The sequence below is a fragment of the Scyliorhinus canicula genome, chromosome 5 (assembly GCF_902713615.1).
Source record: "Scyliorhinus canicula chromosome 5, sScyCan1.1, whole genome shotgun sequence".
Taxonomy (NCBI): Eukaryota; Metazoa; Chordata; class Chondrichthyes; order Carcharhiniformes; family Scyliorhinidae; genus Scyliorhinus; species Scyliorhinus canicula.
In genome coordinates this window covers 4363716-4391423 of record NC_052150.1, presented here as the reverse complement: position 1 = coordinate 4391423, position 27708 = coordinate 4363716, and the positions used below count along the sequence as shown (strand labels likewise).

The window sequence follows — 27708 nt, the reverse complement described above, 5'->3', positions numbered from 1 at the left end:
GGTTTCCTCTGGGTGCTCCGGTTTCCTCCCACAAGTCCTGAAAGACGTGCTGTTAGGTAATTTGGACATTCTACCTCTGTGTACCCGAACAGGCACCGGAATGTGGTGACTAGGGGCTTTTCACAGTAACTTCATTGCAGTATTAATGTAAGCCTGCTTGTGACAAATATTATTATTATTATTTATTATCATGGGGGAAATCTACATATTGAGCCTAAGGAAATGGGTGAGATAAATGAGTACTATGCATCAGTGTTCACCAAAGACTTATGTGGAAGATGATTCTTGGGTAAGGTGTGTGGACAGTTTGGATCATGTTAACATCGAAAAGGAGGAGGTATTGGGCATTTTAAAAGCTAATAAGGTCAATAGGTTTCCAGATGGGATTTACCCCAGAATACTGAGGGAAGCAAGGGAGGAAATTGCAGGGGCCTTGACTGACATCCTTGTATCCTCATTGGCTACAGGTGACATCCCAGAGTCAGTAGCAGGTAAATTATTGGAGAAAATTCTCAAGGACAGGATTTATACCCATTTGGAAACAAATGGACTCATAAGCTTTAGACAAAGTGGTGTTGTGAAGGGGGAGGTCGTGCCTCACTAACTTGATTGAGTTTTTTGAGGAGATGACAAAGATGATTGATGAGGTGAGGATGGTGGATGTTGTTTACATGGTCTTCAGTAAAACCTTTGACAAGGTGCCTCATTTAGACTGGCACAAAGGTGAAGTCACACGGAATCAGAAGTGAGGTGGCAAGATAGATACAGAACTGGCTCGGTCACAGAAGACAAAGGGTAGCAGTAAAAGGGTGTTTTTCTGAATGGGAGGTTGTGACTAGTGTTCCAAAGGGATCTGTGTTTGGGCCTCTGTTGTTTGTAAAGTACATAAACAATTTGGAGGAAAATATAGCCGATCTGATTAGTAAGTTGCAGATGACACCAAGGTTGGTGGAGTGGCACTGAGTATTGAGGATTTTCAGAAGATACAGCAGGACATAGATAGGTTGGAGACATGGGCAGAGAAATGGCAAATGGAGTTTAATTTGGATAAATGTAAGGTTATGCATTTTGGTAGGTCTAACATAGAGGGGAAATATACCATGAATGGTAAAACTCTTAGGAATATAGAAAGTCGGAGAGATTTGGGTGTGCAGGTCCACAGATCTTTGAAGGTGGCAACACAATTGGACAAGGTAGTCAAGATAGCATACAGAATGCTTGCCTTCATTGTAAGGGACATCGAGTATAAAAACTGGCAAGTCATGCTACAGTTGTATAGAAACTTGGGAAGGCCGCACTTAGAATATTGTGCACAATTCTGGTCACCACTTTACCAAAAGGATGTGGAGGCTTTGGAGAGAGTACAGAGGAGGTTTACCAGGATGTTTCCTGGTCTGGAGAGTGTTAGCTATGTGGAGAAGCTGAATAGACTCAGACTGTTTTCATTAGAAAGATGGAGGTTGAGGGGCGACCTGATAGAGGTCTACAAGATTATGAGGGTCATGGAGAGAGTGGATGGGCAGACACTCTTTCCCAGGGTGGAAGAGTCAGTCACCAGAGGGCATAGGTTTAAGGTCCGTGGGGCAAAGTTTAGAGGAAGATGTGCGAGGCAGTTTTTTTACACAGAGGGTGGTGAGTGCCTGGAACGCGTTACCAGGGGAGGTTGTGGAAGCAGATACATTGACGCCGTTCAAAAGGAGTCTTGACAAACACATGGATAGGATGGGTATAGAGGTGTACGGCACAAGGAAGTGCTGAGGGTTTTGGCAAAGATTGGTATTATGACCAGTACAGGCTTGGAGGGCTGAAGGGCCTGTTCCTGTGCTGTATTGTTCTTCATTCTTTCATTCTTTCACCATCCTATTAAGTTAAATGAGTGATTAGAAATCAAAAAAGAAATCAAAATATGCAGTTCCTTTTTTTTACATGAGTTGTTTGCTTTTAAAATTAGGTCAAGGAAAATAATTAGACATAAGTTGATGTGTGACTGAATCCTATTTTCTTTGAAATCATTTCCCTGGAAAGTATTATTGCTGATCTGAACAGTTGAATGTTTATTGGCTTTATGTGATAGCCCTCTTTTCACTATTTAGTGGAGAGATAAATTAATTTAAAATAAATAGGTTAATACCTGTCTTGAAATGTGGACAAAGGAATGTCATTCATATTCAGAATCTCTCGTCTGCTAAGATACCAACAGTTCACTTCTGTCTTCACTTGTGAAGGTACAAGAATGACACAAAAAATTCAACTGTTCTTCCTTGTAAAAAATCTGGCACCGTCGTTTGGGGTCTTCCCCTGCATGCTCATTTTACTTTCATTTACTTTTTCATAAATGACATTTTTTTAAAATGCTAACAGTGTGGAGGCAATTCAAAATATTGTAAAAGCAAAATACTGCGGAGGCTGGAAATCTGAAACTAAAAGAGAAAATGCTGGAAAAAGTCAACAGGTCCGGCAGCATCTGCGGAGAGAGAAAGAGAAACAGAATTAACGTATCGAGTCTGTCTGCAGAAAGTACTCTTATTCATCATCGTTAAGTTACAGATCGTAGGCAGCACGGTGGTGCAGTGGTCAGTGTCATAATATACACACAGGTATATGATGGAGTGCAGACAGGCAGTGATTGACACTCAGGATTACCAGTGAACACACAGAACACAGCAGCCAATCACCAGACAGGGCACGACCCCCATAAAGCCAGAGGGCACCAGTTTTCCCGCTCTCTCGGGATCCAGCCTCTGAGACAGTCAGAGCCTGTGAGCAGCAACTAGAACAAACAGCATGTGGTAGTAAGATAGTCTGGTCAGGTTAGCCTCAGGTCTCCAGTCAAGTCAGCATAGTGTCAACCCACAGTTAAAGTATGTATGATAGTTAAGAGTTCAATAAAATCGAGTTGCATTTCTTCAAGTGTTGGAAGCCTGTCTCACTCACTGCTGCGGTAAACGCAGTCCTCGTAGACCCAGTTTACCCAACACATCAGTTACCACCAGGTTCGATCCCGGCTCTGGGTCACTGTTGTGTGGAGTTTGTATGTTCTCCCTGTGTTTGAATGGGTTTCCTCCCCACAGCCCAAAGATGTGGAGGTTAGGTAGATTGGCCACGCTAAATTGCCCCTTAATTGTAAAAAATGAATTGGGTACTCTAAATTTATTTTAGAAAGTTACAGATGGTAAGGAGTAATCCCGGATTGGAGAGGACTCTGATCATATCATAACTTTTAGGCTGAACTCGAAGAATTTACACCACCATGTAAAATCAAGATGAGTGTCTAAAAACATTCCCCGTTATCCAGTAATAACCCTAATGATATCCAGAATGTGTGTCAGCCGGGAAGCTGGAGACGTGCTTCCCGTGGTTAGTTGCTTCTCTGCAGCGCACAAACAGCAGAAGTAACTTTCTCTTCATTAAGCTACTGCTGATAAAAAGAGGATTGACAGAAGCAAAAGTATATTTTCGTGCAGATTAAGCTGCTGTGGCCCTTGATAAACTGGCAGCAGGCTGTGTGATGTTCACAGGAGGGTGCGAAAGTTGCTTGTGATTCATTCCAGCATGTTATCTAAAGTGACTCCTGGAAAACTGTGTGTCCAGAATGTGTTGGAGCAAAAACAGGAAAATGCTGCTAAACTCTGTTAAATGGCTGCCGCAGAGGTAGCAGCAGATTCTGTTGAATAAATTGAGCTTGACGTATCTTTAAAATATTTCCATTGAAGGACTGTGTGCATGGTATAACATCAGTGGTCAGAGAAATGGATTGTTTGTGCTTTTCCAGTCTGTGAGTATATATACTTTTACATGTGTCTGCTAAGCTATTATACTAGCTGCAAGGCGGAAACATTTTGTTAATTCTCCTTTGGCTCTTTCAATGTTTTCTATTCTCCCACCCTCCAATAAATTTTAAAGACCATGAATTGCGTGCAATAACTCTGTTTGCAGCAGCAACTGAAAGCTTTATTAATACATAAATTCTTTGGTGCATCTCAGAAGCAAGAGGGATGCAGGCTATTATCGAACACAGCAATAATCACAGCCAATAGCTGCAAAATATTTCCGGTGATATCAGGAGCGTGCAGTGTATTAAGACAAATCCTTTCTGATTCGTGCTCACTTTAACTAAACATCTTTTCTACACACCCGCTGCGACATTTGCTAAACCATCAGCCTGGAACAGACAGGATTCCCAAATGACCCAGCCTTTTCACAGAAATATCCACAATGGCCAAGGAGCCCTCCGCACCATTGTTTTTTAATTTATTAATCAGGTCAATGAACATCCCACTGCTCAGGGGAACAGACAAGAACGCATCGGAACAGTCGTCGGATTCTGAGTGCTAAATGTACATGCAAACATCTGAATGAAACATGGTTCATGCATATCTGCCCTGAGATCTCAAAGGAATCCTCTTTTCTACTTTAAACACAGTGAAGTTTATGTGAAGACCAGACCGAATATTGAGGGATTCGACTGATAGAAACACTGCTGATTGTATTCGAGTGGAGCTCCATCAACGGAGAGTTTCAATTAAGGTAAGTGCCTCTCTCCCGGATGCCTGCATTTCAGAGGTTCTGTGTAGAAGTACTGTTAGACTATAAAGGCTTGAGTTGACATTTGCTTTGTTGTATTCTACCCTTGGTGTTTTGCATTTGCTCTGCAATGGACCACCGCTATTTTGTCCTTGTCAATCAGATGTTGGGTGAAGGTAGAAAGAGGAGGTGATCATTTTCTGCTCTGGTAAACCGGGTATTATTTGATAATAAGTGGGGGGGGGGGGGGGGGGGGGGGGGGATCAATGTTTCTGCTGTTGACCAATCAAACATTCTTTTCTCTTCTGTTCAGCTGCTGGTTTCTGAGAGCTCTCTGAACAGTGCCAGTTCGTACAGTACATGGCTATTGTTTCCTGTTGAATTGGGCTTAGCACTTTGAAAACTGTTGAAGAAGCATTTGCATGTGTGGTAATTAGAAACATGCTATCTGTGTATTTGTTTCTGATCTGCAAATGTTTTGCATTGCAACACTGGCACAACTACTTGCCAACTGATGTGAGAAACGCATGGTGCTGGAATACTGATAATGTGAATGGATTACAACTTGCTGATGTGCTTGCCTTTTTAACGTGATGTTTTGGAAATCAAAATTCTGATAAAACCTTCAGCTCTTCTCTTTTATTAACCTTTAGAGAAAATAAAGAGGTGGTGTGCTACCTTAGTGATCTTTGGTCTGTTCAACGTGCCTCGGTTTAGCGAAGCGATTACTCAGACACTTCTTTCCAGCTGGCGAATATCTGTTGGGAAAATAGTTGTGAGAAATAAGACCATTTGGGAGGGAGCTTCATGGCTATTACTCAATTGAGGAGTTTGGATGATGTAAAGGCCATTTATAAAGGCTTCTGAACAGGGAGGTTGAATGACAGCAGTTAGTAACCTGAATCATGCCTTTCCAACTTGCCAAATCAGCCACATGTTCATCCCCCACAAAAGACTGAGGACCTCCTGTGACTTTTATTGTTTTATTAAAGTAGAATGATCCAAATCTACCAAACCAAAGGAATAATCTAGAAATACCTGTATTTTTGGAACATCATTAAAGTATTGAAAATATCTGACATATTAATTTCTAGTCGAATGCCAATTTGGCCCTCAAAGAGTTAAACAAGAGGTTGCCATACCCATAGGTCCAATGGCCTTTATTTGGCAAAGAACAGAAGTTGATCGTTACCTGCAGGCATTCCATTTGATGGCCTTGGAGCCCACAAAAGAGATCTATTATAATATATCCAGGCCGTCAAAATAAGCTGGTGCTAATACCCTCCCTGGTCACCCAGCTGCAATGCCAGATGTGCCAGTGAATCTACTACATATGCCCCACCTGTGGACTGGTGCCAGGTGAATATGGTAATACCGTGAAGGAAGTATTACAGCTGTCTTACTTCAGAAATGTTGGCACTAGTTTGGAGTCACCAGTCGTTCATTGCTTTTTGTAATTTTCCATCTTAAGGTGAACTGAACACTTAGAAAAATTAGAAGGCAATGCTACCAGATGAATTGCTATTGTAGTAGTCCTATTGGTAACAGCTCAATGTTGACAGGACAGCTCCTTTGACTCTCTCCCAAGTACCTTTCATTATTTATAATACAGTAAACTCTCACTTTAACAATGTCTGGGAGACAGCCAAGTACTGCATTATGACAAAGGAAGCAATGCAAGTGATTGATCATTAAACTCTCTCCCTTTACAATACAAATCACTATTCCCACCCAGCCAAGTGCAAAGGTTTGCCTTGTATATTCTCTCCAATCAAAGCAGTGAACTTGTCAAAAATGGATGTCGCATTTCCCCAATGAAGGCTGTTTTTGGTTTTCTTTTTTTTAAAATGAAGCTTCTGGACATAGTAGAGCCATAAAGAGACAGAACATTGTGTTTTGTTTTGCTGTCATGCTCACCTCGACTGCCCTGCTTCTCCCATTTCTTAACAAAACAACAATAAAGCAGAAATAAAGTACAACACTGCCCGAATCTTGAATTTGTTTTGTGGTTAGTTCCCTTACAGGGCAAGAACCCAATAAAAATCAGAAGACAAAACTGACGCATCTGTAATCTTGTCTGGCAATTTTGCCAGTTCAGCTTAAACCAATGAAGATGGATAAAAACTACAGAGTAGTAAACCTCAATATTCAATGAGATGTTCATGTGAAAATGATAGACCAGTCAAACTACTGCCTGCAGAGGAAAGTACATAGAACATAGAACATACAGTGCAGAAGGAGGCCATTCGGCCAATCGAGTCTGCACCGACCCACTTAAGCCCTCAATTCCACCCTATTCCCGTAAACCAATAACCCCTCCTAACCTTTTTTTTGGACACTAAGGGCAATTTAGCTTGACCAATCCATCTAACCTGCACGTCTTTGGACTGTAGGAGGAAACCGGAGCACCCGGAGGAAACCCACACAGACACGGGGAGAACGTGCGGACTCTGCACAGACAGTGACCCAGCGGGGAATTGAACCTGGGACCCTGGAGCTGTGAGGCAACAGTGCTAACCACTGTGCTACCGTGCTGCCCATGAGAGGATTATGTGGCTATGGTGAATGCCTTTCTATAGAGTAAAGGGGCCCATCATCCGTACTCAGCATCATGATATGACCAAATTGAAAGACTGGAATAGCTGTGGGGCTGGATTCTACGGTCGCCGCCACCAAAATCGTGTTCGGCGATCAGCCGGAGAATCAAAGTTCCTGACCAAATTGGGGCGGCGCCGCTTTCGCAATGCTCCGCCCCATCCAAAGAGGCGTACTCTGCAAGTATGGCGCGCGCTGTATCGAAAGGCTCAGGGCATTGTATGAGGCCCGCCCCCTGATGCTCCATCCCCGACGGGCGAGTTCCTGATGGCGCGGGACACGTGTGGTCTCAGCCGTGCGGGAACTCGATGTGACGGCTGCGGATATAGTTGGGGGAGGGCCGATGTGCAGGCACGGGGGGACTTCAGGGGCTGGGGGCACTGTGGTGGGCCGGTCTGGGGTGCGCGAGTCAGCTGAAGGGGGGAGTATCTGGCGGGCCGGGTCCGCGAGTGGCCTCTACCATGTTGCACGGTATGGCCATTGCAGGCCGCCGCCGTGCACATGTGCGGCCATGGGCCTGGCAATTCTCCGGGCCATATCGGCAGCTGGAGCTGGGTGCTCTACGCTATCTTCCTGCTAGCCCCCAGCAAAACGGGGTATCATTGGCCGTTTTACACCATTTGTTCTGGCATAAAAAACTACTGTTCCCATGCCGGTAAAATCGTAAAATCCAGCCCGTGAACTCTGGATGTAAGAAAATGTTGGGAACGCACTGCAGGTCAGTCAGCATCTGTGAAGAGGAAAGGCTGGCTGGTTAATATTATGTGCTATAATTCAGGTTAAGCCACTGAGAATGCTTCAGGAAACCATACTCTTCCAACTTCTTCCATTGGGCAGGAGATACAGAAGTCTGAGAACATGCACAAACAGACTCAAAAACAGCTTCTTCCCCACTGTCACCAGACTCCTAAATGACCCTCTTATTGACTGACCTCATTAACACTACACCCCTGTATGCTTCAACCATGCCAATGCTTATTTAGTTACATTGTATATCTTGTGTTGCCCTATTATATATTTTCTTTTATTCCCTTTTCTTCCCATCTACTTAATGATCTGTTGAGCTACTCATAGAAAAAGATCTCGGTACACGTGACAATAAACAAATCCAATCGATTGTGGGAGAGCCACTGACATATTTTGAATTTTCAAAAACTTATTTGATGACGTTCCTCCGCTAAATGTTCTGAGGGGGGCTAAAGACCATGGAAGTAATGGTATATTTACCAGCTGAATTGGGAATTGGCCTACAGGGCTTGAAGATGATGATCAATGCATAATCCAAGGTTGGGTGCCAACTGACACCTCCTGAGATGTGTCTGGATGGCAGAATGTAGGAATCTGTGGACTGATCCAAGCAAACACATGTGTGGGAAGTGTCTCCATCTTGAATCTCTCTGAGTCACTGAGCTGGAGTGAGATTTACAGAGACTCTGACACATACATTTCGGGTCAGTTTTGTCCAAGATGCAATCACACCCCCAGGAAAAATCAATGATTCAGAAAAGTAAGGGGGCGACTGAGTCAGGTCCTGGGGATTTGGGAGAGGTTTAGAAGAAGATCCCACAGACACTGGTGTTGTCCAATAAGTTTGACATACTTACTACCTGTGAGGACATGGATGAAAAATGTAGGGAGGGCAGCCACTATGCCGATCAATCACCATGGCTCAGTATGCTGTCCGACGGGGGGGGGGGGGGGGGGGGGGGGGGGGGGGGAGAGAGAGAGAGAGCTGAATAGATGGTAATAACAAGGGACTTTCTAATTATGGATAGATATTGCCAGAGTTGTCTGTAAAACTTCAGACACTTTGACCAGTTTATTAATCAAATATTTTACCCAGGTCTTGCTCCCCTCTCCTATCTGTCCTCTGGTCCACTGTCCAATCTTCTCCATTGCCTCTGAGTCGAGCCTTCACTCTGGAGATTCCTGGTGTTCAATTCTTATTCTCATCTTTGCACTGAAATTTCTCTGGCCCTCCGCCCATGTGATCCTGTGGCGGGGTCGCAGCACCCAATCGAGGTGCTGATTGCAACTCTGCAGGACACCAGCAACCCACCCTCGGGTTCACCTACAGGTATATTGTCTGTATGTAACCTTACTCCATATATGGTAACAGCGGGAAAATCTAGGTGGCAGAAAGTCTAGCTTAATCTGAGCAATCCACCGCAATCGATCCATTTTAATGGGACCGATTATCTCCTGATGTCCTGTTTACAGGACAGACCCAGACTTTCCCTGACTGTCTGTCCCTGCTTGGTGTATTCGAACTTGGTTGTTCTAATTCCCATCTCCCCTGCCTGTGGGCTTACTGTGGCTTTGATTGAAGATGTCCAATTCTTAATTTAAAGTGTCCAATTTAAGGGGATCAGGGGTTATGGGGAGAAGGCAGGAGAATGGGGATGAGAAAAATATCAGCCGTGATTGAATGGCGGAGCAGACTCGATAGGCCAAATGGCCTAATTCTGCCCCTCTGTCTTATGGTCCAATATGGTTAGCATTACTGAGACATGGTTACAGAAAAACTAGGACTCAAAATTAAATGTTGCAAGGTGTAAGATATTCCGAAAAGATAGAGAGCAAAAACAGGGAGGTGGAGCAGTTGTACCGGGGGATAACACACCGGTAATAGGAAAAAAAGGACACAGGTATTAGAAAGATAAGAACATAATCCAGATAGATAGAGATAAGAAATAACGAAGGATCCATTTGACTAATTTGTGTGGTCTGCAGACCACCTAAATCTGTAAGTGGAAGGGATCTGGAGGAAGGAGTGGGCAGACAAATTAGGGAATTTAAAGTTAAAAAAGAGAATAATAGTGATGGGTGATTTCAGCTACCCTGATATTAATTGGACAGAGGAAGAAGGTAAAGGAGAATAGAGTTCCTACAATGTGTACAGGACTCCTTTCGAACCCAGGATGTGAAAAGCGCAACAAGCGATATTCGCTGTTGGAATTGATAATGTAGAATGAGCCAGAGCAAATAAGAGAAGTGGATGTGAGGCAGCATCCAGACAAGAAATACTTCCTATGATGCATTTTCAGACGATGATCGAGAATAACATTAATATGTCAAAAACTAAGTTAACAGATTGAAGACGAGCTGACTTCTGAGTGGATGAGGATAGTCACTGGGGACAACAAAATGTGCAACTTTATTGGAAAATGACGTGTTAGTGGAACAACAGTTGGAAACATAAAAAAGAAGGTTCAACAGAGCGCAGAGTTTTAAACGGTCTAAATGGAAGGAACAAAATACGCACGAGTGGGATTCTGTAAATGAACATGGGCGACGGGAAGGAATTGAGATTGGGGAACAAGACACATGTGAGATCCATAGGCAGCAGAGGTTAGAGAGAATACAAAGAGATTAGGCAATAAGTTTAAAAAGAACAATTAGGAGAGGCAAAGAGGAACTATGAAATTCAATTATCAAGGAACATAAAACAGTAAAATATTTTACAGACATCAATTTTTAAAAAAAGGAAAACTGGGATGGGACTAGACCATTAAGGACTAGTCAGGAAAATGCCACAGGTAACGATGGAAAGATGACAGAAAAATAAAATTGCTTATTGTCACGAGTAGGCTTCAAATGAAGTTACTGTGAAAAGCCCCTAGTCGCCACATTCCGGCGCCTGTTCGGGAAGGCTATTACGGGAATCAAACCGTGCTGCTGGCCTGCTTGGTCTGCTTTCAAAGCCAGCGATTTAGCCCTGTGCTATGCAGCCCTGTAATAGTAAATGATTATTTCTTTTTATTATGACCAGGGAGATGGAATGGGTCGACTTGACATTGAATGATGAAGTGAGCAGTGAGATAATATTTTTAAAAATTAATGTATTAAACAAACTAAACAAATTCAAAGAAAATAAGACCCTGTTCCGGGTGGATATCATCTATGTATTTTAAAAGATTCTGGGGATTAGCTAGCTGAGGTATTACAATTCATTTCCAATAATTTGTTAGAACAAGGTGTAGTCCCAGATAATTAATGTAATTCTTATATTTAAGAAAAGAACAGAACATGTCCAGGGAATTATAGACGAGACAGCTTAACGTCAATGGTAGGAAAAATAATGGCATCTTTATTGAAGGAGAGAATACAAGAACATCTAGGAAAGGTAAAAATGAATAGTTGACATGGATTTCAAAAGGGAAAATCGTGCTTGGCCAAACTTCTTGAATTTTATGATGATGTAACAGCGAGAGTAAACAATGATGACACAGGCATACATACAAAACATTGGGCGGTACGGTGGCGCAGTGGTTAGCACTGATGCCTCACAGCACCCGTGACCCGGATTCATTTGCGGACGTTGCACTTTCTCCCCGTGACTACGTGGGTTTCCTTCGGGTGCTCCAGTTTCCTTCCACAGTCCAAAGATGTGCAGGTTAGGTGGATTAGCCAGGCTAAATTGTCCCTTCGTGTCCAAAAGGTTCAGTGGGGTTATTGGGTCACGGGGATAGATAGGGTGCTCTTTCCAAGTTTGGTGCAGGCATGATGGGCCGAGTGGCTTCCTTCTATACAGTAGAGATTCTATGATTCTATGGTGCAGAAAAAGGCCATTGGGCCCAGCCAGTCCATGCTGATGTTTCTGCTCCACCCAAGCCTCCTCTCAATTTTTCTCATTTAAATTTATCAGCATAGCCAGATGTAATTTATATGGATTTTCTAAAGGTCTGAATATAGAGACTTCTTTTTGATGAATGAAGAGATAGATAGGTTCTTGATTAATAAGGAGATCAGGCAGGAGAATGGGGATGAGAAAAGTCAGCCATGACAGAATGGTGGAGCAGACTCGATGGGCCGAATGGCCTAATTCTGCTCCTAGGTCTTGTCTAAGAATGTGGAATCGGGGGAGAAGTGGCAGAATGGATAGCTAACTAGCTTCAAGACAGAAAGCAGAGAGTGGGAATAAAGGGTCGTTATTCAGAGTTAGAGAAGGTAGGAGGTGATGCACCACAAGGATCAATGTTGGGATCACAGCTGGTCACAATTTACATGAACAATTTGGACTTTAGAATCAAACACGCAATTTCTAAATTTGCGGATGAATGAAATAGTAAATACTGAGGAGAACTTCAACAAATTACAGTAAGACATCAATAAACTTAGAGAATTGCCAAAGAGGGCAGCACGGTAGCATGGTAGTTAGCATAAATGCTTCACAGCTCCAGGGTCCCAGGTTCAGGTATAGGGTGGATACGTTGGCTTCAGTAGGGTGATCATTGCTCGGCACAACATCGAGGGCCGAAGGGCCTGTTCTGTGCTGTACTGTTCTAAATTCTAAAGTTGGCAATGAAGTTTAACACATATAGGTGTGAGGTAACACCTTTTGTTAGGAAAAATAGGAACATTACTTATTGCTTGGAAAAGTCTGGAAAAGTCCCAAAGGATTGGAAAACCCCCAATGTAACGCCCTTATTCATAGAATCCCTACAGTGCAGAAGGAGGCCATTTGGCCCATCGAGTCTGTACTGACCCTCTGAAGGAGCATCCTAACCGAGCTGAATTCTCCCACCCTATCCCCATAATGCCATCACCCCACGTAACCTAGTGTGGTGAAATACCAAATGATCATACTTCAGCCCTTTTTCTGTACAATTAACGAGAGCCACACCATATCCAACGACCTCCTGTCATTCAGCGGCCTTCCCAGCAAGTGCTCACGGTGTCGCCGATTAATACTCCTTGTGAAAAATGTGAACCTGGTGGAAGGGCTTCTGTGGGAGCCGAGGAGGTGAGTAGTTATCTTTGCTCACAAGCAATGAGCCCGGGGGTACTGTCTGGGGAATCGCGGCCCAAGTGTTAAAATTCCAATAAAAATACTTTTCAAAAAGGCCCAATGGGTTGTTTTTGTACCCTATATCCTATTGAATATTGTGAGGTATGTACAGGAACACTGTTGTCACTTTATTTGGGGATGGTTTAGAGACAAACAGTTAAAATGTTTGATAGCACAATGTTGCATAGCCAGATGATGACTATAAAGGAGGTTGTTAGAATTTTATAGGGCTCTGAACTAATTAAGTGTGTAACTTAAGAAATAACAGATGGATTTTAATGTTGGTGGTGCACTGTAATGAAAAATGGAACAGAATACATGAACTTTGTGCACTTGTTGAGAGGGTTTCCATTAGCAATGCTAGAAAATGAAAGGTATTGACTATGATTGCTGATCAATCACAGGAAGTGATTCAATGAGTTACTGACAAGTCTAATCAAATTCGAGGATAGAGCTCAAGGAGATTTGATTGCGAATTAAAACAAGTCTTTTGAACTTCCTGCAGCTTTTTGCAAGAGTTATCTTTGGAATATTTTGTGTGGTTTTAGGTGCCTACCATCCAAAGGAATATTGATGTATTGGAGGGAGTTGAGATCAAAATGCACAAGGAGAGTGAAGCCCTTGGGTAAACCAACAAAACTGAAACTGATTAATCAGAGAAACGACAAGGGGCGGGATTCTCTGATCCTGAGGCTAAGTGTTGACGCCGTCGTAAAAGCCGTTGCGTTTCCCGTGGCGTCAAAATGGCCTCAGGATCAGCAATTCTGGCCCCTACAGGGGGCCAGCACGGCACTGGAGTGACCCACGCCGCTCCAGCTGCCGATCCCGGCATTTGAAGGCCGTCACTGGTCTGCGCATGTGCGGCAGGTCTGGCGTGATTTCCGCGCATGCGCGGTGTCTCTCTTCGCCGCGCCGGCCCCGACGCAACATGGCGGAGGGCTACAGGGACCGCCGCGGAATAAAGGAGGCCCCCAGCCCGAGAAGCTGGCTCACCGATTGGTGGGCCCCGATCGCAGGCCAAGCCACAGCGGAGCTCCCCCCCCCCCCCGCCCCCCCCAGGGTTGGACCCCCCTCCCCCACCCTCACAGGCCGCCCCCGGATTCTTCCACACCGAGGTCCCGCCGGATAAGACCAGGTTAGAACAGCGCCAGCAGGACTCGGGGGTTTTTTGGTACGGCTGCTCGGCCCATCCTGGGCAGAGAATTGCCGGGGGGGCCCCATAGAGCGGCCCGCGACTGGTACCGAGAATCGCGTCCCGGCGTCGGGGTGACGTGGCGCAACTCCCTCCTGTCGCGACGATGATCTGACCCGGCCCCGGGGTGAGAGAATCCTGCCCAAGGTTCGCAGTTCACACCCCTACAATGTTGAGGGCTACAGACAGTGTAGACATATCATGGTCACTGAACCCTGACAGTCCCAGCACCTACACCAAATCTATACAATTAATTGCAGGTTATTTAACTGGTTTAGTGGAGAGTGCAGGAGAGCACGCCAGGAGCAACATCAGGCGTACCTAAAAATGAGGTGTCAGCCTGGTGAAGCTAAAACACAGGACTATTTGTGTGCCAAACAAGCAGCAAATAATAGAGAGAGCTAAGCGATTCCACAACCAATGGACCCGAACCAAACTCTGCAGTTCTGCCACTTCCAGTTGTGAAGAGTAGTGGACAATTAAACAACTCACTGGAGAAGGAGACTCCACAAGTATCCCCATCCTCAATGATAGAAAAGCCCAGAACATCAGGGCAAAAGGTACGGCTGGAATCATAGAATTTGCAGTGCAGAAGGAGGTCATTCGGCCCATCGAGTCTGTACCGGCCCTTGGAAAGAGAACCCTACCTAAGCCATACCACCACCCCATCCCCGTAAACCGACCTCAGCTTTTTTGGACACTAGCGGCAATTTTAGCTTCGTCAATCCACCTAACTTGCTAATCTTTGGACTGTGGGAGGAAACCGGAGCACCCGGAGGAAACCCACGCACACACAGGGAGAATGTGCAGACTCCGCATGGACAGTGACCCAAGCCGGGAATCGAACCTGGACTGTAGCTGTGAAGCAACTGTGCTAACCACTGTGTTACTGTGCTACCCTTGTGGACGAGGGGAGAGGGATGGGGAGAGAGGAAAGGGTAAAGATGTGAGGAGACAGAGGGAGGAAATGGAGGTTTGCACCAACTAACTGCTTTAGACCACGAAGAGAGAATCTAACCAAATTTGACCAGAGTGGTGAGATAAGTGCATTTAGCCAGGTGTTCCCTGGTGCTTGCAGTGCCGAGAAAGAGCACACTATCTATTGGGATTTCGTTGCAATCCGGTGCCTCAGTGGGGAATGCCCTTCCGAGGCTGCACTTAGTCCTGTTTCCTGCACTGAGGAGGTCTGCTCCCCGGAACACCTCAATGCAGGAAAAGATCGGGACACCACTTTTAAATGGTGATCCAATCTCTTGACACCCCCCAGCATGACCCCTGAACCCCAACTCACCTATAAATGGGTTCTCGGGGGTGGGGGTGGGGGCTATAAGTGGGTCCTTGGGCCTCCGCACCCCTACATCCCACCTCAAACAGGCAGTGCACACCCCGCCCCCCCCCCCCCACTCCCCACCTCCGCAATGTGAGAACATGTCCTACCTGGCAGCTTGGTAGTGCCAGGCTGGCACCCAGGGGCACTGCCATGATGTCAGGCTGGCATTACCAATGTGCCCAAGTGGCATCAGCAGTGCCATGGTGCCACCCTGCCCAGAGGGCAACACCTGGGATATCCTCCCCCCCCCCCACCCCAGTACCATTCCGACTGGTTCCTGTTTGTGGAGGAACAGCACTGAATAGCGCTCGCCTGAGGACACCGAGGCAAAGTGGTTAGACTCCACGGCTTCAGTAGATTAGGTGAGTGCATATTGGAGTGAGACTTTAAAAAAAAAAAAATTTAGAGTACCCAATTAATTTTTTCCAATTGAGGGTCAATTTAGCGTGGCCAATCCACCTACCCTTCACATTTTTGGGTTGTGGGGGCGAAACCCACGCAAACACGGGGAGTATGTGCAAACTCCACACGGATAGTGACCCAGAGCTGGGATTGAACCTGGGACTTCAGCGCTGTGAGGCTGCAGGGCTAACCCACTGCGCCACCATGCTGCCCTATATTAGAGTGAGACGAGCTGAATATGCAGATTTGCCAAATACGTCATTTTTAGCTTTTCCAATTAAAGGGCAATTTATAGAACATAGAACAGTACAGCACAGAACAGGCCCTTCGGCCCTCGATGTTGTGCCGAGCAATGATCACCCTACTTAAACCCATGTAACCCGTAACCCAACAATCACCCCATTAACATTACACTACGGGCAATTTAGTATGGCCAATCCACCTAACCCGCACATCTTTGGACTGTGGGAGGAAACCGGAGCACCCGGAGGAAACCCACGCACACACGGGGAGGACGTGCAGACTCCACACAGACAGTGACCCAGCCGGGAATCGAACCTGGGACCCTGGAGCTGTGAAGCATTGATGCTAACCACCATGCTACCGTGAGAGTGTGGCCAAACCGTCTACCCTGCACATCTTTGGTTTGTTGGGGTGAGACCCATGCAGACATGGGAAAATGTGCAAAGTCCACGGACAGTGACACAGAGCCGGGATCGAACCCGGGTCCTTGGCGCCGTGAGGCAGTAGTGCCAACCACGGCACCACCGTGCTGCCCACATTTGCCAAATACCGATCCCACCCACAATGGGCGGGATTCAGATTGTGACATCTCACGTGATCGCATTAGATCTCGTGAGGCTTGGCGAGCCGAGTGGATCCCGGAAGAGCGATCTCCTGGCATGTACCGTCTGTGCTGCCGTTCAGGTGCAACGTGGCTGATACACCATGCCCCCACCCTTCTAACCAATACTCTTGTAAGCCATGCACCCAGCTCGACAGCAACCTGGAAGATATGTGCAGGATGCTCACCAGTTGCCTCTTTTGTAATGCATATGCATGGCTACAAAAAAGATTCAGTGGCTTTACGTATTGAAGTGAAGAGGAAAGAACGAGGGGATGTGTCATATGACACATTCAACAAATAATTCAGCATGGTGGTTGTTCAGATATAGCTTTATTAATATTTATATAGAACTATTAAAACATACTTTATTCAAAATCCCTGGTTGCTATTCATTTATCTTTACCTTCTTGGTGTCTTTTCCACCCTTTTTGTGGAATCCTAACAGTAGAGAAATAGGCAATTGTGCCCATGATAGCCCTTTGAAAAACTAATCCCACTCTTCAACACTTTCCCCATTGCCCTGTAAATAAAATCATTATTTTAACTTTTATTCCTTTGTCCTTGTAACATCTTTGATTCTAGTTGTACATTTTTTTCTGTATTTAACTGATAATCTTGTCTGTCTTTCCTGCATCCACATCAACCCATGATGGTTTTTTTAAACTCTCATATTTGGTGCTTAATTAGCTGAAGATGTGTCTCTGGGCTGATAATGAATCAATGTGCAGAGTGAATCAAAGTCCAACAACAGGTATGTTATAGGAACAAACAATTGAAATCTTGACTGTCCCAAACGGTTTTGCAGCCAATGATGTACAGACAACAGACACTCAACAAGTTACCTCATTTTGAGAGAGGTACCATAAAGGTTAATGTCGAGCTAAAGAACTTGTGCTGGGGTTTTGCAATGATAATTAGTAATGGTGAAACTGTCAGTGTTTGCCATCATTACTTTACTGAAACTGACAACAACTGCAGGAATTCACACACGTGTGCGGTTAAACGTGAAAGTTCAATGGCTGCTGCCAGTGATTCTCTACATTTCTTGAGTGGGCGCACCGTTGAGGTTCCGCTAGATTGCAATCAACTAGAAATCATTTAACTGAAAAGAACATCCACTCTCATTCCATTAGTCTTACAGTGGGGATCTTTGAAAATGTTGCACCATGTTGCACTTTTCAAAATATATTTATAATTGCTGTTTAAAACCTTCACTAGCCCTAATTTTATTCTTTATGGAATGTCAAACTTCTCCAGTATGAATTAAAAAAAAGTCTTTTACAAGTTTGTTTATGACATTTCAGCTTTTAGCTTAATCCTGTGTCTATTTCCCAATCATTTATTTCACTCTTCGGAAAACAAAATTGCACGTGAAAATAATCAATGCATTTAACATCCTGTGTTGCTGTCTATGAGAATACTTCAATGTGATTGGCAGCTCACCCTGCTTGAAATTGCCTTGAGGTCTCTTTGAATTGGTGGCACATTGAAACTTATGTTGGGAAAGGAAAAATATAAATCAACTTTGTGGGAAGCTTTCTTTGAGGTCATCCCTTGCTTCACCCCTGACAGTGAAATACAGACCAACAGGTTTCGAGCAAGATCACAAACAATGTTTCTTTCCCCAGACTTGATTATACATAAAGTAGAGTTGTATCTCTCTTCACTGTAGAGGGGACATATGACCTTCCAGAAATAAGTGTGAATCAGGAAGTGAAAGGGCGGAAGGAAGTTAAAACATTTGTAACCATCAGCGAGGTGAAAAATTTATTAGATCTAAAAGTTGAGAAGGGAAATCATGGCGAGGGTATTACGGCCCAGGCTTGATGGGTCTCCTGCCAATGATAACAGAAAAATAAGTGCATCTTGTAGATGGTACATACGGCTGCCACTGTTCAGCGGTGGTGGTGGAGGGTTTGAATGTTTGTGGAAGGAGGAGCAATCAAGCGGGCTGCTTTGTCCTGGATGGTCTAAGTTTTTGAGTATTGTTGGAGCTACACTCATTCAGGAAGGTGGAGAATGTTGCATTACACTCCTGACTTGTGCCTTGTAGATGGTGGACAAGCTTTGAGGGGTCAGGAGGTGAGTTACTCGCCGTAGGATTCCTAGCCTCTGACCTGCCCTGGTAGCCATACTATTAATGTGGCTAGTCCAGTTCAGTTTTTGATCAATGGTAATCCCCAGGATGTTGATTGTGGGGGATTCAGTGATGGTAATGTCATTGAATGTCAAGGGGCGATGCTTAGACCTCACTTGCAGGAGATGGGGAGCGGTGGCATAACGGTATTGTCACTGGATTAGTAAACCAGAGACCTAGAATAATGATCTGGGGTCCTGGGTTCGAAACTCACCTCGACAGGTGATGACATTTAAACTCAATAAAATGTCTGGAATTTAAAATCTCATGATGACAATGAAGCCCCTGTCCATTGCCAATTGTCGTAAAAACCCATCTGGTTCACTAATGTCCTTTAGGGAGAAAATATGCCTTCCTTACCTGGTCTGGTCTACATATGACTCCTGACCCACAGCAATATGGTTGACTCTTAAATGGCCACCTCTGAAATAAGAAGTTCAGAGAGGGTTCACATGACTGATCCCTGGGAAGGTGGCATTATCTTATGAGGAATGGTTGGACAGTCTGGTTCTGTACCCATTGGTGTTTAGAAGAATCCATGGAATCCCTACAACACCATTCAGCCTATTGAGTCTGCACAGACCCTCCGACGAGCACCCAAACTAGGCCTACTCCCCCATAACTCCACTTAACCTTTGGACCCTAAGGGGCAATTTATCATGGCCAATCCACACAACTTGCACATTGCAACTTGACTGTGGGGAAACCGGAGCACCCGGAGGAAACCCACATAGTCACGGGGAGAAAGTGCAAACTCCACACTGTCAACCAAGGTTGGAGTTGAACCCGGGTCCCTTATATCTTATTCAGTATCTGATTCAAACATATCTGACTCTGATGGGACTTTGTCAAGGTGGATGTTAAATGGATGTTTCCCCTGTGGGAGAGACTAGAACTGGGGGGGCAGATTTTAAATAAAGGGGTGTCCCATTTAAAACAGAGACAAGGACAAGGAGAATAATTTGATTTGAGGGTTGCGAGTCTTTGGAACTCTCTTCCTCAAAGAGTAGTGGAGGCAGGGTCATTGATTATTTGTAAGGAAGAGGTCATTGGATTATTGACTAACCAGGGAGTCAAAGAGGTGGGCAGAGTGTGGAGTTGAGGCAATAATTAGATTAGCAATGGTTAGCAGAGTTGGCTGAAAGGGCTGAATGACCCTCTCCTGTTCCTGATTTGGATGGAAACAGTATCTTCCTTCAGAGTGCTTGTAATAAGCATCCAACCACATGTATTTACTTGTAGCCTCCTAGTATTTATAAATTCTGAATCCTGTTTCTGCAAAATGGAGATCAAAGGTTGGCCTGCTTAGTCTTGCAAATAAAATCACTTCACTGTCCACACCTATCAAGACTGCTTCACGAAAAGTGACTCTTGTCACTTGATTGCTTTTTCCAATTTGTAATTAAATATTTCAACTGCACCTTCTGCCTAATAACGTGCAAGTTGCCAATTGCATAAGAATGAGACTGTTCCCTGATCCAGTTGTCCTTCCATTTACTCTTTTTGTACCATTCCCATCGAAATATTGCTCAGCTCGTTCGGATGCCAAACTAAATCTACTTTACGCTGTGGTAGCGAAGAAAAAAAATAAGGGTCAAATTGACCATTATCAAGAGGATAAGACGTGTCCAATCAGGTTCAAACAGTATCAGGAAAATATTGTGAATTGTTGAGGTGTCTGATGTGTTGGGTATGCTGGGTCTGCGAGGATTGCGTTTACCATAGCAGTGAGAGAGAGACAGGCATCCAACACTTGTAGAAATGCAACTATATTTTATTGAACTATGAACTGTTAAACATACTTGAACTGTGGGTTGACACTATGTTGAGTTGATTGGAGACCTGGGGCTAACCTGACCAGACTATCTTACTACCACATGGTGGATGTTCATGTTGCTGCTCATGGGCTCTGGCTGTCTCAGAGGCTGCATCCCGAGAGAGCGGGAAAACTAGTGCCCTCTGGCTTTATAGTGGCTGTGTCCTGTCTGGTGATTGGCTGCCATGTTCTGTGTGTTCACTCGTCATCCTGTGTGTCAATCAGTGTCTGTCTGTGCACCATCATATACCTGTGTGTATATTATGACAGAGTCTCTGGCATCAACCAAAAGCAGGTGTTGATCCCTTGAATTTACGCTAAAAGATGCTAATGTTTCTTTCTTTGTCGTTTCCTAAATTGGTCAAAAAACTGACTAAATGTCTCAATGCATCTTTAACTCACCAAGCTTACTTTTTCTTTGCCCTGTGACCATATCTTGCAGCGCAAACATATTTCTACCGTTTTATATTGGCAAAAATGCTTTTTTCCCTGATGGCTCACACATCGTTCGAGTCACCATTTAATAGCCATTTGAAAACCATCAAAGACAAGAAAGTTAAGGTTGATTATGTCTTGGCAAATACTCTTGAGGGTGGAGGGGGGGGGCATTAAATTTAATATTGATCACACAAGACATGGTTAAATGCAAGATGGAATTATAAAATACACTTGCTGTGGCTAACGCATGAGTGAACATGCAATACTGTGTAGGTAGCACGTGATAGCGTTCTTCCATGTGGAATATCACACTCCACTTTATTACCGTTCCGTCTGTGTTGGCATTTCTCCATCTTTAAACTGTGCTCGCTGCAGGAGCATAAAGGGATGAATAGGCTCAATTTGCTTTGAGAACAATGAGCAGCAGGTGGAGAAATACATTCTCCAATTCAATATTTTTGGAACTAATTTCATTTTCATTCTTGCGGATCCACAATGTTATCAGGATTCTTGGATTGAAATGATGGTTCATGAGCTCAGCTTTCTGCATCGCACTGTTCTTTATGTGAGCATTATCCCATTGTAGCCAGGGTTTCAATGGTTTACTTCCCCGTTAACGCATCAAGCAACGCGCTGATTTCACAATGTTCCACCCTCGTTTCCAATCTCCCCATTGCCTCACCGTTTCTATGTCTGTAATCGTCTCCAGCTCTGTCTGCCTCCAATTCTGGCCTCCCCAATTTTAATCACTCCACCATTGATGGCCTTGCCTTCACCTGATTGAGCCCTGCACCTGTCCACTGATGTGTTGGGTAAGCTGGGTCTACGTGGACTGCGTTTGGTGCAGTAGAGAGAGAGACAGGCTTCCAACGCTTGAAAAGATGCAACACGATTTTATTGAACAACTAACTATAATACATACTTAACTGTGGGTTGACACTATGCCGACTTGACTGGAGACCTGAGGCTAAGCTGACCAGACTATCTGACTACCACATGGTGTTTGTTCTAGTTGCTGCTCACAGGCTCTGACTGTCTCAGAGGCTGGATCCCGAGAGAGTGGGAAAACTAGTGCCCTCTGGCTTTATAGTGGTCGTGTCCTGTCTGGTGATTGGCTGCTGTGTTCTGTGTGCTCACTGGTCATCCTGTGTGTCAATCACTGCCTGTCTGCACTCTATCACATACATGGACGTATATTATGACATCTCCCCCCCTTTTTTAAAAATATGTGTTCAGGTCAATAAATAATGAGTGTGTGTACAGGAACCTGACTATATACAGAATATGCTAATTTATATACATGGGAAGGTGTCTAGTGCAGATAGAGGCAGATAACACATGAGATAAAAAAACGATATGTGCAGATGTGTGAACGATGAGAGAACAAGGTAATGCAACATTCAGTCTATAAATTCAGTCTTTGTGGCGAGCGACAAATTCTGGTTGACCGCCTCAGGGGCCGCCTACACCTGAATGGGCGGAATTGCCTCCAATGCGGTTGTCGTAGAGGTCGGTAGAATAACTGGTTGGCAAAAGGGGCAGTGTCCCCAGTTTTATAATGTCAAGGACGCGTCCTGAGGAAGCAGTGTGTGAGGCGGGGCATCACGGTCGGGTGGCAGGCGTTGAAGTCTACGCAGTGCCCACCTGTTACGCCGAAGAAAGGAGCCATCAGGCGTGCGAACGAGGAACGGTCTCAGGTCCACTTGATTGACCACCACGGCTGTGGCGGACCAGCCACCGTCAGGCAGTTGAACACTAACTCGGTCAGCAGGGATCAGCTCGGGGAGATCTGTGGCATGGGCGTCGTACGCCGACTTACATTGGGCCCGAGACTGCTGCATCCTCTGTATGACCGGGAAGTTGTCAAGGTCCGGAATGTGGATAGCCAGCACCGTCGTTCGCAGTGTGCGGTTCATGAGGAGCTGCGCTGGGAACAGCCCAGTGGGTCGCCCTATAGGCCAACAGCACCAGGTTGAAATCAGAACCCGAGTCAGCAGCTTTGCACAATAGTCTTTTAACGATGTGGACCCCTTTTTCGGACTTCCCTTTCGACTGGGAGTAGTGGGGGCTGGATGTGACGTGCCGAAACTTGTACAGCCGGGCAAAATATGACCACTCCTGGCTGAAGAAGCAGGGGCCGTAGTCACTCATCACTGTGAATGGGATCCCATGTCGGGCAAAGGTTTCCTTGCATGCCTTGATTACCGTCGCTGACGTGAGGTCAGCCAGTTTGACCACCTCGGGGTAGTTGGAAAAGTAGTCCACTAGGAAAACATAGTCACGCCCCTTGGCATGGAACAGGTCAACACCAACCTTGGACCATGGGGAGGTCACCATTTCATGCGGCTGTAGAGTCTCTTTAGGCTGAGCCGGCTGGAATCTTTGACATGTCGGGCAATTTAGGACCATGTTGGCGAAATCCTGGCGGATGCCTGGCCAATATACTGCCTCTCGGGCTCGACGGCGACACTTTCCGACCCCCAGGTGACCCTCGTGGATTTGGCCAAGGACCGAATCTCGCATGCTCTGTGGGATCACACTTCTGTCAAGCTTCATAAGGATGCCGTCTATCACCGTTACATCGTCCTTGACATTATAAAACTGGGGACACTGCCCCTTTTGCCAACCAGTCGCGAGGTGTTGCATGACCCGCTGGAGCAGAGGATCCCTGGCCGTCTCCTCGCGAATCTGCACGACCCTCTCATCAGTTGCCGGAAAGTTGGAGGCACGGAATTGCACCTGCGCGTCTATTTGACAGACAAAGTCAGTCTGTTCACACGGTGTGGTGATAGATCTGGAGATTGCATCGGCAACAATGAGCTCTTTGGCCAGGGTGTACACCAGGTCGGAATCGTAGTGGCGGAGTTTGAGGAGGATGTAAAGTAACCGTGGCGTCATGTCATTGAGGTATTTTTGGATGATGTGAACCAATGGCCTGTGGTCCGTCTCGACTGTGAATTTGGGGAGGCCATACACATAATCATGGAATTATCGATCTCTGTGAGGTGGCCCAGGCATTCTTTTACAATCTGAGCGTATTGTTGCTCAGTGGGTGTCATGGCTCTGGAGGCATACGCAACTGGGGCCCAGGAGGAGGAGTCATCCCGTTGGAGAAGCACTGCCCCAATGCCAGCCTGGCTCGCGTCGCTGGATATTTTCCTTTCCTTGGCGGGGTCGAAAAACGCCAGCACCGGGGCCTTGGTGAGTTTCGCCCTGAGCTCACGCCACTCTTGCTTATGAGCGGGTAGACATTGGAAGTCTGTCGTTTTTTTTACGAGATGGCGGAGGGCTGCGGTGTGTGAAGCCAGGTTGGGGATAAACGTCCCAAGGAAGTTGACTATCCCTAGAAACCGTAGGACTGCCTTCTTGTCCTCCGGGGTCTTCATGGCATTGATCGCCGCAACCTTGTCTGCATCTGGCTGCACGCCGTGCTGCAAAATGTGGTCGCCAAGGCATTTGATTTCTGATTGACCGAACGAGCATTTGGCTCTGTTGAGTCGGAGGCCATGCACGTGGATCCTGTGGAACACCCGCTTGAGGCGATTGATGTGTTCTTGAGGAGCTGTGGACCAGACAATGACATCGTCGACATACATTCGCACCCCCTCGATGCCCTCCATCATTTGTTCCATTATGCGGTGGAACACCTCTGAGGCGGAGATGATGCCAAAGGGCATTCGGTTGGAACAGTAGCGACCGAACGGGGTATTGAATGTGCACAGCTTTTGACTGGACGCATCCAGCTGTATTTGCCAAAACCCCTTGGAGGCATCCAGCTTCGTGAAGAATTTGGCATGAGCCATCTCGCTGGTTAGCTCTTCTCATTTAGGTATTGGGTAGTGAATCCTCATGATGTTATGGCTCAAATCTTTGGGGTCAATACAGATTCGAAGTTCCCCTGACGGCTTCTTGACGCAAACCATGGAGCTAACCCAGTCCGTGGGTTCCGTGACCTTCGAAATGACGCCCTGGTCCTGGAGGTTTTGCAGCTGCTGCTTGAGGTGGTCCTTGAGGGGCGCCGGCACCCGACGGGGTGCGTGAACCACAGGGATGGCGTTTGGCTTCAATAGGATTTTGTATCGGCATGGGAGTGTGCCCATACCTTTGAACACACTATGGTATTGCGCTATGATGTCATCGAGTTGAGCCTGGAAGTTATCACCTGGTGAGGCTGTTGCCTGTGCGGACGACATGGTGTGAACCTGCTGCACTAGGTTCAGGGGTTTGCAGGCCCGAGCACCGAGCAGGGAAGCTCTGTCAGGCCCGAGCACCGAGCAGGGAAGCTCTGTCAGGCCCGAGCACCGAGCAGGGAAGCTCTGTCAGGCGCGAGCACCGAGCAGGGAAGCTCTGTCAGGCCCGAGCACCGAGCAGGGAAGCTCTGTCAGGCCCGAGCACCGAGCAGGGAAGCTCTGTCAGGCCCGAGCAGGGAAGCTCTGTCAGGCCCGAGCAGGGAAGCTCTGTCAGGCCCGAGCAGGGAAGCTCTGTCAGGCCCGAGCAGGGAAGCTCTGTCAGGCCCGAGCACCGGGCAGGGAAGCTCTGTCAGGCCCGGGCACCGAGCAGGGAAGCTCTGTCAGGCCCGAGCAGGGAAGCTCTGTCAGGCCCGAGCACCGAGCAGGGAAGCTCTGTCAGGCCCGAGCACCGAGCAGGGAAGCTCTGTCAGGCCCGAGCACCGAGCAGGGAAGCTCTGTCAGGCCCGAGCAGGGAAGCTCTGTCAGGCCCGAGCACCGAGCAGGGAAGCTCTGTCAGGCCCGAGCAGGGAAGCTCTGTCAGGCCCGAGCACCGAGCAGGGAAGCTCTGTCAGGCCCGAGCACCGAGCAGGGAAGCTCTGTCGGGCCCGAGCACCGAGCAGGGAAGCTCTGTCAGGCCCGAGCACCGAGCAGGGAAGCTCTGTCAGGCCCGAGCACCGAGCAGTGAAGCTCTATTGGTTCCTACGATTTCAAATCGCAGCGTTGCTTTTAATGACCTGTTGGACACCGCAAGCTGGCATGAACCACTGGCAGCAATGGCATTGCCATTGTAGTCGAGGAGCTGGCAGGCCGGTGGAAGAATGCTTGGCTTGATGGTGTCGAGGTCAGACTTTGAAATGAGGTTTGCAGAAGCGCTGGTATCCAGCTTGAAACGTTAATCATAAGGGTGGCACACCACGTGTCGTCCGGATCAATGCTCAGAATTGGGAGTTGTTTCACCATCATTGAGAAAGGCAGCGCATGCTTAGTGATGATGCCCACCCGGAATGGGGATTTAAGGCCCTCAGTGTCGGGACCTGGTAGACGGTCGGGGTCGGAGTCTGTCACAGGTTGCTGTACTGATCGGACACACCTGAGCTGTGGCTGGGATCGCTGTGTGCTGGGCAGTGGAGCAGATCTGCAAAGGGCTGCGTAGTGGCCAAGCTTGCCACACTGGAGACAGCATCGAGATTTTGCCAGACATTGCCACTTTAAATGGGCGGAGCCGCAATTGGAACACGTCATGACGCCGACGTCAGGACGTTACGTGCGCCACCGCGCATCCGCAGTGCGGTTGAATGACATGCGCACTTGCACGGGCTGGTCGTCGGTCTCGCCGTCCCCTCGGTCGTGGCGCGCATGCGCTGGAGCCCGGGAAATGGCCACTCTCATCCAGACTCAGGCCCTGCATTTGTTTGATGGCCTGCACCCGTTCTGCCTCGTGGGGGTTTTGCCTTGCTCATTCTGTCGCCCTGATATGGGAGTACCGGTTGTTAGCGTGCTCATGGAGGACGCACGTTTCAATGGCGATGGTGAGGGTGAGATGCTTAACCTTTAGGAGCTGCTGGCGAAGGGAATCGGAGTGGATCCCGAAAACGATCTGATCCCGGATCATGGAATCAGTTATTGAGTCACAGTTGCATGACTGCGCGAGGATGCGGAGATGGGTCAAAAAGGACTGAAAAGGTTCATCCTTACCCTGAAGCCTCTGCTGGAAAGCGTACCGTTCAAAGCTCTAATTGACCTCAATGTCGCAGTGGCTATCGAACTTCAGCAGGACTGTTTTAAACTTCGTCTTGTCTTCGCCTTCAGCAAAGGTGAGGGAGTTGTAGATGTGATAGCGTGGTCCCCGGCTGTAGAAAGGAATAGTGCGATCTTCCTGGCTTCTGATGCGGCCTCGAGGTCAGTGGCTTCAAGATAGAGCTGGAACTTCTGCTTCAAAATCTTCCAATTTGCACCGAGATTGCCGGCGATGTGGAGCTGAGGGGGAGGGCGGACGCTGTCCATGTTACCAGATGGCTGATCGCTGGTCAAACGCAGATTATCTCAAGGTAGGTCCGTCAAACTTCAGCATTACTCACTGGTACCATGATGTGTTGGGTAAGCTGGGTCTACGTGGACTGCGTTTGATGCAGTGTAGAGAGAGACAGGCTTCCAACACTTGAAAAGATGCAACATGATTTTATTCAACAACTAACTATAATACATGCTTAACTGTGGGTTGACGCAGGGCAGCACGGTGGCGCAGTGGGTTCGCCCTGCAGCCTCACGGCGCCGAGGTCCCAGGTTCGATCTCGGCTCTGGGTCACTGTCTGTGTGGAGCACATTCTCCCCGTGTTTGCGTGGGTTTCGCCCCCACAACCCAAAGATGTGCAGAGTAGGTGGATTGGCCACGCTAAATTGCCCCTTA

The 27708-nt window shown here is 46.7% G+C and overlaps 1 protein-coding gene across 5 annotated transcripts in view; it reads left to right on the top strand.

Annotated features, from left to right (window-relative positions):
- The window catches only part of LOC119965742 (cadherin-12-like), a 722197-nt gene that overhangs the window by 375506 nt on the left and 318983 nt on the right, over window positions 1-27708 (top strand). The window contains exons 1-2 of one of the 5 annotated variants that reach the window (XM_038796515.1): window positions 3461-3775; window positions 4424-4527. The gene's annotated coding sequence lies outside the window, so the exon portion shown is untranslated. Of the gene's footprint in view, window positions 1-3460; window positions 3776-4107; window positions 4528-4713; window positions 4733-27708 lie in introns of those variants that run through there. The other 4 variants (XM_038796516.1, XM_038796521.1, XM_038796520.1 and 1 more) reach the window with 4 other exon arrangements.